Source organism: Balaenoptera acutorostrata, chromosome 9 (genome assembly GCF_949987535.1).
Source record: "Balaenoptera acutorostrata chromosome 9, mBalAcu1.1, whole genome shotgun sequence".
Taxonomy (NCBI): domain Eukaryota; kingdom Metazoa; phylum Chordata; class Mammalia; order Artiodactyla; family Balaenopteridae; genus Balaenoptera; species Balaenoptera acutorostrata.
In genome coordinates, this window is record NC_080072.1 from 94,002,485 (window position 1) to 94,018,718 (window position 16,234).

General features: G+C 42.9%; 1 protein-coding gene across 1 annotated transcript in view; it reads right to left on the reverse strand.

Moving 5' to 3' along the window:
• DRD2 (dopamine receptor D2) overlaps nucleotides 1-16,234 on the reverse strand; it is a 52,385-nt gene that overhangs the window by 35,237 nt on the left and 914 nt on the right. The window lies entirely within an intron of this gene.

The following is a 16,234-nucleotide window of genomic DNA, read 5'->3' on the forward strand; positions in this document are numbered from 1 at the left end:
TCTTCCCTCCAGAAGAGAGAAGATAAAATTTGGGGATTGGGAAGGACAATTGAAATGTCCATGCTTCCTAATAATTATGATAAGAATAATGATAGTGAATGTTTACTAAGAGTTTACCATGTGTCAGGTACTAGGCTAAGTACTTTGTATGCATGATTCATTCACTTCCTACAAAACCTTATGAAGTGAGTGCCATGGTCATCCCTATTCTATGGAGGAAAAACTCTGAATCTCAAAGGTAGTAATTTGATTGAAGTCACCCCCTGGTTTCTGGCAGAACACAGCTCTGAAGCTGCATCAATCTGGCTTCCAACTTCATTGTCTGAATCACTTTGTTATACTGAATAGTTAGATGGGCAGGACGTGGGTATCCCATTTTTTTATAAGTGATTTTAGGAAAAATAGGTTCAGACAGTTATTGCTTTTGAAGGGTCTCAAGTAAATGATGATTATCTGTACTTTTTAAACTAAGGCTCAGTCCAGTTACCCAAACTCTAAATTCCAGTTTCAAAACTAACTACCCGGAATTCCCTGGCAGTCCAGTGGTTAGGACTTGGCACTTTCACTGCTGTGGACCAGGTTCAAGCCCTGGTCAGGGAACTAAGATCCCGCAAGCCATGTGACATGGCCAAGAAAAACAAAAACAAAAACAAAAACAAAAAACTAAATATCTAGAGCTGCAAAGACCACCCCCAACAACTGTTCCATCCTGTTTGTCTTCACTTAACCTCTCTGAGCCTCAGTGGCCACATCTGCAAAATGGGGTTATAATAACTACTTCAATGGCTTGTTGTAAGGATCAATAGGAATAGTGTATGTGAAAGTGAGTTACAAATGGAAGAGATTGTTATTGTCTCATGGGTTTTGAAAATTAAAAGGGAGTTCCAAATGCAGAGTATTATTACTATTTCTCCTTAAAGAATAAGACAATTACTTAAAATGCTTAAAAATGCACGCAGACTGTAGGATCCCCCTGCCTTGAATGCTCTTCCTTCTGATATATACATAGCTCACTCTCCCACATCCTTTTTTTTTTTTTTTTTTTTTTTTTTTTTTTTTTTTTTTTCAAACATCTTTATTGAAGTATAATCGCCTTACAATAGTGTGTTAGCATCTGCTTTATAACAAAGTGAATCAGTTATACATATACAATATGTTCCCATTTCTCTTCCCTCTTGCATCTCCCTCCCTCCCACCCTCCCCATCCCACCCTTCTAGGTGGTCACAAAGCACCGAGCTGATCTCCCTGTGCTATGCGGCTGCTTCCCACTAGCTATCTATTTTACATTTGGTAGTGTATATATGTCCATGACACTCTCTTACCCTGTCCCATCTCACCCCACCCCCTCCCCATATCCTCAAGTCCATTCTCTGGTAGGTCTGTGTCTTTATTCCCGTCTTGCCACTAGGTTCTTCATGGCCTTTTTTTTTTTTTTTTTTTCTTTTTTTTTCCCTTAGATTCCATATATATGTGTTAGCATACTGTATTTGTTTTTCTCTTTCTGACTTACTTCACTCTGTATGACAGACTCTAACTCCATCCACCTCATTACAAATACCTCCATTTCATTTCTTTTTATGGCTGAGTAATATTCCATTGTATATATGTGCCACATCTTCTTTATCCATTCATCTGTCGATGGACATTTAGGTTGCTTCCATGTCCTGGCTATTGTAAATAGAGCTGCAATGAACATTTTGGTACATGACTCTTTTTGACCTATGGTTTTCTCAGGGTATATGCCCAGTAGTGGGATTGCTGGGTCGTATGGTAGTTCTATTTGTAGTTTTTTAAGGAACCTCCATACTGTTCTCCATAGTGGCTGTATCAATTTACATTCCCACCAACAGTGCAAGAGTGTTCCCTTTCCTCCACACCCTCTCCAGCATTTATTGTTTCTAGATTTTTTGATGATGGCCATTCTGACCGGTGTGAGATGATATCTCATTGTAGTTTTGATTTGCATTTCTCTAATGATTAATGATGTTGAGCATTCTTTCATGTGTCTGTAGGCCATCTGTATATCTTCTTTGGAGAAATGTCTATTTAGATCTTCTGCCCATTTTTGGATTGGGTTGTTCGTTTTTTTGTTATTGAGCTGCATGAGCTGCTTGTAAATCTTGGAGATTAATCCTTTGTCAGTTGCTTCATTTGCAAATATTTTCTCCCATTCTGAGGGTTGTCTTTTGGTCTTGTTTATGGTTTCCTTTGCTGTGCAAAAGCTTTTCAGTTTCATTAGGTCCCATTTGTTTATTTGTGTTCTTATTTCCATTTCTCTGGGAGCTGGGTCAAAAAGAATCTTGCTGTGATGTATGTCATAGAGTGTTCTGCCTATGTTTTCCTCTAAGAGTTTGATAGTGTCTGCCCTTACACTTAGGTCTTTAATCCATTTTGAGTTTATTTTTGTGCATGGTGTCAGGGAGTGTTCTAATTTCATACTTTTACATGTTCCTGTCCAATTTTCCCAGCACCACTTATTGAAGAGGCTGTCTTTTCTCCACTGTATATGCTTGCCTCCTTTATCAAAGATAAGTTGACCATATGTGTGTGGGTTTATCTCTGGGCTTTCTATCCTGTTCCATTGATCTATATTTCTGTTTTTGTGCCAATACCAAACTGTCTTGATTACTGAAGCTTTGTAATATAGTCTGAAGTCAGGGAGCCTGATTCCCCCAGCTCCATTTTTCGTTCTCAAGATTGCTTTGGCTATTCGGGGTCTTTTGTGTTTCCATACAAATTGTGAAATTTTTTGTTCTAGTTCTGTGAAAAATGCCAGTGGTAGTTTGATAGGTATTGCATTGAATCTGTAGATTGCTTTGGGTAGTAGAGACATTTTCACAATGTTGATTCTTCCAATCCAGGAACATGGTATATCTCTCCATCTATTTGTATCATCTTTAATTTCTTTCATCAGTGTCTTATAATTTTCTGCATACAGGTCTTTTGTCTCCTTAGGTAGGTTTATTCCTAGATATTTTATTCTTTTTGTTGCAATGGTAAATGGGAGTGTTTTCTTAATTTCACTTTCAGATTTTTCGTCATTAGTGTATAGAAATGCAAGAGATTTCTGTGCATTAATTTTGTATCCTGCTACTTTAGCAAATTCATTGATTAGCTCTAGGAGTTTTCTGGTAGCATCTTTAGGATTCTCTATGTATAGTATCATGTCATCTGCAAATAGTGACAGCTTTACTTCTTCTTTTCCGATTTGGATTCCTTTTATTTCTTTGTCTTCTCTGATTGCTGTGGCTAACACTTCCAAAACTATGTTGAATAATAGTGGTGAGAGTGGGCAACCTTGTCTTGTTCCTGATCTTAGTGGAAATGGTTTCAGTTTTTCACCATTGAGGACAATGTTGGCTGTGGGTTTGTCATATATGGCCTTTATTATGTTGAGGACAGTTCCCTCTATGCCTACTTTCTGCAGGGCTTTTATCATAAATGGGTGTTGAATTTTGTCGAAAGCTTTCTCTGCATCTATTGAGATGATCATATGGTTTTTCTCCTTCAATTTGTTAATATGGTGTATCACATTGATTGATTTGCGTATATTGAAGAATCCTTGCATTCCTGGGATAAACCCCACTTGATCATGGTGTATGATCCTTTTAATGTGCTGTTGGATTCTGTTTGCTAGTATTTTGTTGAGGATTTTTGCATCTATGTTCATCAGTGATATTGGCCTGTAGTTTTCTTTCTTTGTGACATCTTTGTCTGGTTTTGGTATCAGGGTGATGGTGGCCTCGTAGAATGAGTTTGGGAGTGTTCCTCCCTCTGCAATATTTTGGAAGAGTTTGAGAAGGATAGGTGTTAGCTCTTCTCTAAATGTTTGATAGAATTCGCCTGTGAAGCCATCTGGTCCTGGGCTTTTGTTTGTTGGAAGGTTTTTAATCACAGTTTCAATTTCAGTGCTTGTGATTGGTCTGTTCATATTTTCTATTTCTTCCTGGTTCAGTCTCGGCAGTTTGTGCATTTCTAAGAATCTGTCCATTTCTTCCAGGTTGTCCATTTTATTGGCATAGAGTTGCTTGTAGTAATCTCTCATGATCTTTTGTATTTCTGCAGTGTCAGTGGTTACTTCCCCTTTTTCATTTCTAATTCTATTGATCTGAGTCTTCTCCCTTTTTCTCTTGATGAGTCTGGCTAATGGTTTATCAATTTTGTTTATCTTCTCAAAGAACCAGCTTTTAGTTTCATTGATTTTTGCTATTGTTTCCTTCATTTCTTTTTCATTTATTTCTGACCTGATCTTTATAATTTCTTTCCTTCTGCTGGCTTTGGGGTTTTTTTGTTCTTCTTTCTCTAATTGCTTTAGGTGCAAGGTTAGGTTGTTTATTCGAGATGTTTCCTGTTTCTTGAGGTAGGCTTGTATTGCTATAAACTTCCCTCTTAGCACTGCTTTTGCTGTGTCCCATAGGTTTTGGGTCGTCGTGTCTCCATTGTCATTTGTTTCTAGGTATTTTTTGATTTCCCCTTTGATTTCTTCAGTAATCACTTCGTTATTAAGTAATGTATTGTGTAGCCTCCATGTGTTTGTATTTTTTACAGATCTTTTCCTGTAATTGATATCTAGTCTCATAGCGTTGTGGTCGGAAAAGATACTTGATACGATTTCAATTTTCTTAAATTTACCAAGGCTTGATTTGTGACCCAAGATATGATCTATCCTGGAGAATGTTCCATGAGCACTTGAGAAAAATGTGTATTCTGTTGTTTTTGGGTGGAATGTCCTATAAATATCAATTAAGTCCATATTGTTTAATGTATCATTTAAAGCTTGTGTTTCCTTATTTATTTTCATTTTGGATGATCTGTCCATTGGTGAAAGTGGGGTGTTAAAGTCCCCTACTATGATTGTGTTGCTGTCAATTTCCCCTTTCATGGCTGTTAGTATTTGCCTTATGTATTGAGGTGCTCCTATGTTGGGTGCATAAATATTTACAATTGTTATACCTTCCTCTTGGATCGATCCCTTGATCATTATATAGTGTCCTTCTTTGTCTCTTGTAATAGTCTTTATTTTAAAGTCTATTTTGTCTGATATGAGAATTGCTACTCCAGCTTTCTTTTGATTTCCATTTGCATGGAATATCTTTTTCCATCCCCTCACTTTCAGTCTGTATGTGTCCCTAGGTCTGAAGTGGGTCTCTTGTAGACAGCATATGTATGGGTCTTGTTTTTGTATCCATTCAGCCAGCCTGTGTCTTTTGGTGGGAGCATTTAATCCATTTACATTCAAGGTAATTATCGATATGTATGTTCCTATTCCCATTTTCTTAAATGTATTGGGTTTGTTATTGTAGGTGTTTTCCTTCTCTTGTGTTTCTTGCCTAGAGAATTTCCTTTAGCATTTGTTGTAAAGCTGGTTTGGTGGTGCTGAACTCTCTCAGCTTTTGCTTGTCTGTAAAGGTTTTAATTTCTCCATCGAATCTGAATGAGATCCTTGCTGGGTAGAGTAATCTTGGTTGTAGGTTTTTCTCCTTCATGACTTTAAGTATATCCTGCCACTCCCTTCTGGCTTGCAGAGTTTCTGCTGAGAGATCAGATGTTAACCTTATGGGGATTCCCTTGTGTGTTATTTGTTTTTTTTCCCTTGCTGCCTTTAATATGTTTTCCTTATATTTAATTTTTGACAGTTTGATTAATATGTGTCTTGGCGTGTTCCTCCTTGGGTTTATCCTGTATGGGACTCTCTGTGCTTCCAGGACTTGATTAACTATTTCCTTTCCCATATTAGGGAAGTTTTCAACTATAATCTCTTCAAAAATTTTCTCAGTCCCTTTCTTTTTCTCTTCTTCTTCTGGTACCCCTATAATTCGAATGTTGGCACGTTTAATGTTGTCCCAGAGGTCCCTGAGACTGTCCTCAGTTCTTTTCATTCTTTTTTCTTTATCCTGCTCTGTAGTAGTTATTTCCACCATTTTATCTTCCAGGTCACTTATCCTTTCTTCTGCCTCAGTTATTCTACTATTGATCCCATCTAGAGTATTTTTAATTTCATTTATTGTGTTTTTCATCATTGCTTGGTTCCTCTTTAGTTCTTCTACATCCTTGTTAAATGTTTCTTGCATTTTGTCTATTCTATTTCCAAGATTTTGGATCATCCTTACTATCATTATTCTGAATTCTTTTTCAGGTAGACTACCTATTTCCTCTTCATTTGTTAAGTCCAGTGTGTTTTGAGCCTGCTCCTTCATCTGCTGTGTGTTTTTCTGTCGTCTCATTTTGCCTATCTTACTGTGTTTGGGGTCTCCTTTTCACAGGCTGCAGGTTCGTAGTTCCCGTTGTTTTTGGTATCTGTCCCCAGTGGCTAAGGTTGGTTCAGTGGGTTGTGTAGGCTTCCTGGTGGAGGGAACTAGTGCCTGAGTTCTGGTGGATGAGGCTAGATCTTGTCTTTCTGGTGGGCACTTCCACGTCTGGTGGTGTATTTTGGGGTGCCTGTGGCCTTATTTTGATTTTAGGGAGCCTCTCTGCTAATGGATGGGGTTGTGTTCCTGTCTAGCTAGTTGTTTGGCATAGGGTGTCCAGCACTGTAGCTTGCTGGTCGTTGAGTGAAGCTGGGTCTTGATGTTGAGATGGAGATCTCTGGGAGATTTTTGCCGTTTGGTATTACGTGGAGCTGGGAGGTCTCTTGTGGACCAGTGTCCTGAAGTTGGCTCTCCCACCTCAGAGGCACGGCCCTGATGCCTGGCTGGAGCACCAAGAGCCTTTCATCCACACAGCTCAGAATAAAAGGGAGAAAAAAATAGAAAGAAAGAGGATAAAATAAAATAAAATAAAGCTATTATAATAAAAAATAAGAAAAAAAATTATTAAGAATAAATGTATTCAGAAAAAAAATTGTTTTTAATTTTTAAAAATAGATTTATTAATTTTTTATAGTAAAAAATAAGAAAAAAATTATTAAGAAAAAAAATTTTTTTAATTTTTTAAAATAAAAAATATGAAAAAACTTATTAAAAAAATTTTTTAATTTCTAAAAATAGAAAATAAGGAAAAAATTATTAAGAAAACATTTATTAGGAAAAAAAAATTTTGTAAGTTAAGAAAAAAACAAAAACAAAAACACGGACGGACCTAACCCTAAGACTAATGGTGGAAGCAAAGCTATACAGACAAAATCTCACCCAGAAGCATACACCTATACACTCAAAAAAAAGGAAAAGGGGAAAAATTAGTATCTCCTGCTCCCAGAGTCCACCTCCTGAATTTGGGAGGATTCGTTGTCTATTCAGGTATTCAACAGATGCAGGTACATCAAGTTGTTTGTGGAGTTTTAATCCGCTGCTTCTGAGGCTGCTGGGAGAGATTTCCCCTTCTCTTCCCTGTTCGCACAGCTCCCGGGGTTCAGCTTTGGATTTGGACCCTCCTCTGCGTGTAGGTCGCCTAAGGGCGTCTGTTCCCCGCCCAGACAGGACGGGGTTAAAGGAGCAGCTGCTTCGGGGGCTCTGGCTCACCCAGGCCGCGGGGAGGGAGGGGTACAGAGGAGGCGGGGCGAGCCTGCAGCGGCCGAGGCCGGCGTGACGTTGCACCAGCTCGAGGCGCGCAGTGCGTTCTCCCGGGGATGTTGTCCCCGGATCCCGGGACCCTGGCAGTGGCGGGCTGCACAGGCTCCCGGGAGGGGAGGTGTGGAGAGTGACCTGTGCTCACACACAGGCTTTTTGGAGGCGGCAGCAGCAGCCCCAGCGTCTCACGCCCGTCTCTGGGGTCCGCGCTGATCGCCGTGGCTTGCGCCCTTCTCTGGAGATCGTTTAGGCGGCGCTCTGAATCCCCTCTCCTTGCGCGCAGCGAAACAAAGAGGCAAGAAAAAGTCTCTTGCCTCTTCGGCAGCTGCAGACCTTTTCCTGGTCTCCCTTCCGGCTAGCTGTGGTGCGCCAACCCCTTCAGGCTGTGTTCACGCCGCCAGCCCCAGTCCTCTCCCTGCGATCCGACCGCAGCCCGAGCCTCAGCTCCCAGCCCTGCCCGCCCCGGCGGGGGAGCAGACAAGCCTCTCGGGCTGGTGAGCGCCGCTCGGCGCCGAGCCTCTGTGCGGGAGTCTCTCCGATTTTCCCTCTGCGCCCCTGTTGCTGTGGGATCCGCACTGATAGCTGCAGCTCGCGCCCTTCTCTGGAGTTCGTTTAGGCGGCGCTCTGAATCCCCTCTCCTTGCCCGCCGCGAAACAAAGAGGCAAGAAAAAGTCTCTTGCCTCTTCGGCAGCTGCAGACTTTTTCCCGGACTCCCTCCGGGCTAGCTGTCCCACATCCTTTAAGTCTTTTCTCAGATGTCATTTTCTCAGTGATATCCAACCTGACCACCTATTTAATAATGTAACCTTTCCTTTCCTTCCACCCTCCAGCACTCCACATCACCTAACCCTAATCGATTTTGTCTTTTTCCAAGTATTTATTGCCTTCCAATATACGAATTTACTTTTTATACTTATTGTTTACCATTTTTCTCCTCCCACCAGAATGTAAGTTTCAGAAGGTCAGGGATCTTTGTTTTGTTCATTGACGTATTTGTAACCAAGATGAGTGCCTAGTACATAGTAGGTGCTCAATAATTTTTGTTCAATGAAAGAATAAAAAGTGAAATGCATGTTGAATGGCTGCCACACCAGAAGACATTCAGGCAAGACTGAGTATAGGAAGGCAGAATACAGAAATCAGCAGCCTGGTCTGGAAAGATGATGGCTGAGAGGTTCATGACCATAATGTGTGAAACATGAGTTTTTTCGAATCCCAGAATAACAAAACCAGAGAGCACCCCTTAAAACCCACAGAGGCAGTTTTAGTCCAGTAAGAGGAATTCATCTTTATACATGAATAGTGAAGAGACTCCATGTTATTGTAGAAGAAAAGTATGAATAATTTCAGAGTGTGTATTAGTTTTCTACTATGTATAATAAATTACTTAAAATCCTAGCAATTTAAAACAACAAAAATGTATTATCTTACAGCTTCTAGGGGTCAGTAGTTCAGGCAGCTCAGTTGGGTGGTTCTAGCTCAGGGTCTCTTAAAAGGTTGCAGTTAAGACCTTGGCAGTGGCCACGGTCATTGAAGGCTTGTCTGGGGAGGAAAAATCTGCTTCCAAGATGGTTCATCCACGTGGCTGTTGGAAGGAAGCCTCAGTTCCTTGCCATGCAGACCTTTCCAAAGGGCTGCTTAGGTGTCCTGATGACGTGGCAGCCGACTTTCCCCAGAATAAGTGATCCAAAAAGGAACAAGGTGAAAGTCATGATATCTTTTATGATCTATCCTCAGAAGTCACAATCTGTCATTTATGCATTATTCTATTGGTACACAGGTCTTCCCTATTTAATGTAGGAGAAGATTACACAAGAACATGAATAGCAGGAGGTGGGGAGTATTGAGGGCCATCTTGGAAGCTGGTTACCACAGAACGAAACTCAGGAAGAATCTAGAATGTGTGACAGCAGCATGGATCTATGGAGAGCAGTGATCACTTCCCACCACCCCCTTCGGCTCACCAGAGAAGACTGGCCAAAGGGCAGATTTTGGGCCATGAGTCATCCAGAGCAATGCCAGGCCTTCAGCTATACACATTGCTCAAGGTAAGATGCGTATGGAAACATGGTTCCATTTCAGGGGGCCTGACTTCTTCCGCTTGGGACCCTGGATGCTGGTCTCTGCTTGCCAATACATTTCTCTTGTTGATGCTGCCATTAATGAGGGAAAGAGCAGAGGGAGCTCAGAGTCCAAGAAGGGAGTGACCACATGACCTGAGGAAGATGACCAAGGAACAGAACACCCACGTGCCCTCAGAAATCTCCTACCATTGCTAAACAGTAAGCCTTTTGAATTGGCCAGAAGGAGATGTGTCAATTAGGAAAGAGTCCTCCCCAAGGAAGGATTCATAAGAAAAGAAAAAAGCCAAAAAGAGGGTGTTGCTTTCATGATTGGAGAGTCTTAAGACCACAGCTATTGTGTTCCATCCTCCTTTCTTAGGCAGGACCATACTTCATCCAAAACACGGGTAGCATTTGCTCCTGTAATTAATGACTCCAAAAGATGGACAGTGGATTTCTGCCAGCTTCAGGGATCTTCTCAGTGCGAGGTTCTTTAGCCTTCTCAACCTGGGAAAGAAAAAGAAACGTCTCCTTGTCCTTGGACACCAGTATATGCTACTTATTTTTCATTTTTAATAAAAAGTGGTCTGTGCCAGAGTGCACCGCACCATGGTACGATGACAGTCAAGAAGGCTCCAATCATGAGAAGGCAGATGAAGGAAAAGCCAGGAAGAAAACTAAGGCTGTGCAAAACCATCACCATGAAGACCAACGCCTCTTCCTGGCTCGTGCGTGGTAAGATGGAAGTTCAGCGGAACCTAATTCAATGGGATGACAAGCAATTTGAACCCCTCTCACTCAGGATGAGTAAGAGCTTCTGACAGGCGAGTGCCAAAGAACTGTGGTGCAGATAAATGGAGAGTGTAGGAAAGAAATGTAAGCTTGAATTCTGTTAAAGTTTTAGAAACATGCTTAATTTCAGAGATGTAAAATCAGGGACTGAATTTGTGCAAAAGAAAAACAGCTGAAAATGTTCCCGCTGAAGTTTCTTAATGATAACAACAACAGTCATTAGAGTTAACATTTATGGAGTGCTTCCTTTTGCCAGGGACTCTCAAATGTCTTACGTCTAAATGTCTTAATTAATCACTACAACCCAATGAAGTCAGTATTAACATCCCCGCTTATAGATGAGAAACTCAAGACGACAGAGGTTAACCAACTTGCTTAAGGTAACAGAGCTAATAAGTATTATAGTCAGGATTCAAACTCTGGCAGTTTTACCCCAAAGCCCACAGCCTTAACTACCAAGTGATATTGTTTTTTGTTTTTTTATATTTTGGCCATTTTAGTTCCCCGACCAGAAATCAAACCCGTGTCCCCTGCAGTGGAAGCTCAGAGTGTTAACCATTGGACCACCAGGGAAGACCCATGCTATATTGTTTTTAAAGGGTTTTTAAAAAGGGATCAAATGTTGGTAAGTATCATTCATAGAATTCATGGTGAGATTCAACAAGACCGGCTAGAAGTCTTCCATCTCATTATAAGGCGAACACCATTATCCCACCATTTCAGTGGAGCCTTCAGTGCTGCTGAATCTTAAGAATTCCAGTCTAGTAGGCAGCATATAAATAATTCCTTAACTTTATTCCTATCATCCATAGAATTCATGGTGAGATTCAACAAGACAGGTTAGAAGTCTTCTAGCTCATTATAAGGCGAACACCATTATCCCATCATTTCAGTGGAGCCTTCAGTGCTGCTGAATCTTAAGAATTCCAGTCTAGTAGGCAGCATATAAATAATTCCTTAATTTTATTCCTGAAGAAATTGATGCTTAGGTCAAGTGTCCTGCTCAGGGCCACCTGGGCTTCTACTGCCTCTGTCCACCAGAAAAGCACTGACCTCCAAGCAAACTCTTGTGAGTTACTCCTGCATCTGTGCAGGGCCCCAGGCCATCCCACCCCCACCCCCATCTTCTGTAAAATCTAGGAGCTTAGCCTTGAAGATGTGACAAGTTTTCATCCCGTGGTAATAAGAAAGCAACACCAAAGGCCTAAAGGTTGGAAGGAGTCTGGGTTTCACCTTTTGGACAGTTCAGTTCACCTCAAAGAGGTGTGAGCTGGGACGTGATGTCATCAGTTTCAGAGTATTTCAGGAAAGTCTCGTCTTTATCAGTCCACACCTCTTCTCCTGCCCCTCCATTGCCCTGCCTCCTTCTCCTCCCATCTCCCTCCCCTCTGCTCCCAGTGCTTGCTGAGGTTCATTTCCAGGGCGTTTCATCCAAAGACTCCCAGATCAAGGTGCAGAACTACTTCTTAGATAGTCTTAGATCTTTAAGAATCCCAAGAAGTTATTTCATCCTTTCTTCCCCCTCTGCTATCTCCTCCTTTCCTGGTATCATATGCAAAGGTCAGGTTACTTCAGTTTATCAAAGAAAATGCTTTCTTAACCACATTCTCTTCCCTTATTCTGTATGTCGCTTACATAGGTCAGAGAGAAGTATTGCTTTAACATCAGACGGTCTGGCTTTGAATCTCCCTATTAGCCCTGTGACCTTGTACAAGCCACTTACCTCTCTAAGCCCACACTTCTTCCTCTGTACAATGGGGGTAATAACAGTGCCTGTTTCATAGAGTTGTTGCAGGATAGGGAGTTGAAATAAAAAACACAAGTCACGGGCTCAGCACAGTACCCTGCACATAACAAATGCATGATAAATGGTTGCTGTTATGATGATTAGGCCAGCAATGGAGGGACTGGTGAGCAGGGCCACTTGTCAAAAGCTGCCCTTCTAAGGAAGCCTGTGAGTAAGCCACTTTCCCAGACCAAAGGATCCCGGGGAATTGCTAGTGATGTTGCTGCCTGGGGTAACAGAAAGGAGAGGAGGCAATTATACAGCGTGTAACAAAAATAATTTCGTTTCTAATGCCTTTCCCCTGCTGGGCCACTTAGAATCCAAACAATAGCAACAAGGCGGGTGTGGAAATGAGAAGGGCAGGCAGGTTCTGAAGGAGCCCAATGACAAATGGATGGGCCCCAGGACTCTCACCTTGGCTCCCAGACTTCTACAGAGGAGTGTCCTTGGGCCTATGGCTGCCATTCTATGCTGAACCACAGCACCCTGGAAGGCGGGACAGCCCAGGCTGACTGCAGGCGTATCAACAAGACCCCTGGGAGCTGAGTCTGCCTGACTTCACTTAAGCATCTTCTGTCTGGGAACAAGCTGACATCACTCAGAGGACTCCAGGGAAAGCCAGGGGTCCTCCCTCCTTTCCCTCCTCATCACTGCAGACAGCAAAGAATACCCCTGTCTCTTCCCGGAAAAAGTGAAAATCCCTGCAGGTGCCGTCACATTATGACAAATTGCCCAACTGCACCAAGCTGCCTTATACATGCATATTTAACATCAACCTCTTCCAAGGGCTCCCAAGAGTTTACTTTTCCTCGGCTCCCACATCCATTACACTGCCCCACACTCTCGGATGTCCCTACGGCCTCCAGGGCTCTGAGTTTGGGACACTGCAGTGGCACAGCCTCTTCCATCCAGGGGATGGGGGAGTCCCCAGGCCCCAGTGTGTCATCTCTGGCTCCGTCCTGTTCACTGAAGCCAGCATGGGCCTCTGCTCCTTCAGAGAAACATTCCCATGTCTCCTAGGCAGAGAAGAGGCTGCACCCTCCCAGGGACTTCCCAGCTGCCAAGGGTGTTGATTTACCCCATTTATCAGATTGAGGTGAAAGGGAGAAGAAGAGGGGAAATGTACAGACCAGAAGGGCAAGTTTCTCTCCTTTCTCTGGATCCAAAGAGGAGCAAACCAAGTGGCTGAATCTTGTAGTTTTACTCCTCCACCCACATGTACTGACACTATAATCAAGCTATTTTCCAAGCCTGTGCATTTAGATAATATGATTCTATTGTTAAAAAAAAACAAAACAAGAAAGAAATCTTCAGTTACATTGGTGATGGGGACAGGTTAGAGGCAGGGGTGTATTAACACTGGATTCCAGTGCTATTGCAGTAATTTAAAAGGCTGGAGATAATATCAGTCTACCACCCAGAATTGGTAAATGAGCAACTTGCACACCCTTAGTGGCCCCATTTAGTATCTTCGGGAGCTGGATAGCTCATACAGAATCCCAAAGCAAATGTTGGAGTCCCCCCCAGAGCCATAAGAGGCCCTACGAGGGTGAGCGGAGGGAACTATGATACTGGGGGTCAACTAAGTGAGAGGCCACATATAGGGGAGGGTGCCTGCTGGGAAGCTGAACCAAGCTGCGCCCTTCCTGCTGCCTGGGGTTTCCAAGCATTTCCTAGATGCCGGATGCTCTCCTGCTAAGCAGAGCTCCTGGTAAGATAGAGAAGCTTTGGTTGCCAAGCTCAGTCCTGATGCCCTGGAACCAGAAAGCTTATACAACTCCTTTTTTGGAGAACTTTAATAACAGGAGAGAGACACCATATTTCTGGACTAAAGAAAATGCTGCCATGTTTGGGGTCAGGTGCATCCAGAATGACTGCTGAGGAAGTCCAAATCTAAGGATTTAAAGTCCTGGTAACTATGTCTGAGGGGAAATGGGACTGACTGGGCAGTCTGCCTGTTATTTTCAAGCCCTCAAATATTAGGTTGCTGTGACCTGTGATATACAACCTGATTCTGGGAGATGCTGGAGATATGGCTTGGGGTCCTGGCATTATAAAACCTCAACTTAGATTCTCCTCTCCCTTCCTAGGTGCTGAAATACCTTCACTGCTGGAGATTCATGAGTATTAAGCCACAAGGGAGGGAGAAATGAAGGGTGGCATTTCGGAAAATATGAGTCACTGGAAGGGGCAGGATTGGCTCAAGGAAGTCTCATCATCCTCACCCCATCCCCCAACCCCTGCCGCATACGTTCTCTGTGCCATCTTCACAGCCATGCTTCTTCCTCAACACCAAAACACGACTTTCACTTGCAGGGAAGATGGCGACTGCTCTTTCCAGACTGAGTCCACATGCCTTTCCTCTTACACATGTTTACCCAGAGAACAGTGACCTTAGACCAGTCTAGCTTCAGCAGGTCAATCCCAGGTATATGTGAGGCCATATTTTTAATGAGATCCTGAGCTCCCTTTGTTTCTACTGGTAGAAGGAAAACAGAGGGTTTCTCTCAAGTTCAGGTTTTCTTACCTCATTGCACGTTTTAGACAGAAATAATTCAACCTCGCAGGTGAAGATAGAAAACTGACTAGCCCACAAGCATCATTACTGGCCTTATTCACCCCTACAAGCTTCCCGGCTTTTACAGAGCACAAGAACCAAATCAATACAGTCAATATGTCACTGCCAGCAGGGCACGAGTGGCTACCAGCCTTGGGGAGCATGGCATGCTACTAAGCTGAACTAATCACTCCTTGGCATTTCAGGAGCAGTTGGGTTAGCAGATCACAGCACAAGCATACTGAACGACAATAATTCCCCCAGAAGGGGAGGGGAGGAAGAACACACTGGGTTGGCCCCCAAAGGAGCCTTAGTATTTACACAGGTCAACGTAAACCATATTGGTGATTATTAGAGAGGCCAAAAATCTGTTTTAAAAAGAAGGAAAGCCCAGGCAGATCCTCTGGGAGAGGAGATTGTGCTGCATCCTCTATTGCAGCAAAGGGATTGAATCAGGGGTATCGTCCCTCCATCAACAGTCCCACACCTGAAGAATTCAACATGCATAACTGCAGAAGGCAAGGGGGTGGATTAAAGACCTTAATCATGCTCCCTCTAGTCAAAGAAGTATGAACTTATGTGAGAGATGATTTCTTAACCCAGTGTACACATGGATCACCAGAAATATTGTTAAAATATACATTCCTGGGCCTCAGCTTGAAACCCTCACTCAGCAGCTCTTCAGACAAGAACCAAAAATATGCATTTTAAACCAGCTTCCCCAGTGATTCAGATACAGAGGGTTCATTAAAACAAAAACCAGCCCTTAGAGAAATGCTGTCCCAGACCTCTACAACGAATCAGAATCTCCCATGTTTCAGGCACCTTTCTCCCCCCGGGCTGTGCAGGGAAGACATAAGGAATTCAGAATGTTCTTCAAGAGATCAAGGCTGGAGCCATAGTGGCCCTCACTTTGTTCTCGGTCTAACTGTCTCAGATGTCTTCCCTGTCAGATGTCTGATTTCAAAGATGTCATCAACAGCCCCCCCACCCCAGTCACATAAGCCAGGAATCTTGAATCCTAAACAGAGAAGTCAAAAGCAGGGGGCTGGGACCCAGCAAATCAGCTTGCTGATTCTCTTGCAATTGCTCACATTCACGATGGGCTTCTCTCTCTGCCCACCCTCATTCAATAGCAGCAACAGGGAGAAAAATGAGAAGAATGATTTCTTTTTCAAGTGGTCCTAATGCTGAAGGATGAATCAGGGGTAAGCAGAGTATTTGCATCCAAAGGGGTAAGAATCACTGATCACATAGTTCCTGGGAAGAAGCAAGAATTACCCTGAAAGGTTGGTAGCCTAGTCAAAATCCAGAAAAGGTTGGATCTGCAGAAGGAACTAGAGAGGGATCCACAAAGCGTCTTGCATCTCACCAACCTCAGGAGCCCCCAGGACAAAAAGTAGCGGGGTGCTAGGTGGGGCAACAGTTACTCACTCGCTCAGATAGCTTCCCTGTGTCTGAGAGAAAGGGCCTGTCCCTACGCAGCTGCAGTGCTGTGACTTGTGTCCACGGCGAAGCCTGTTGTGTAGA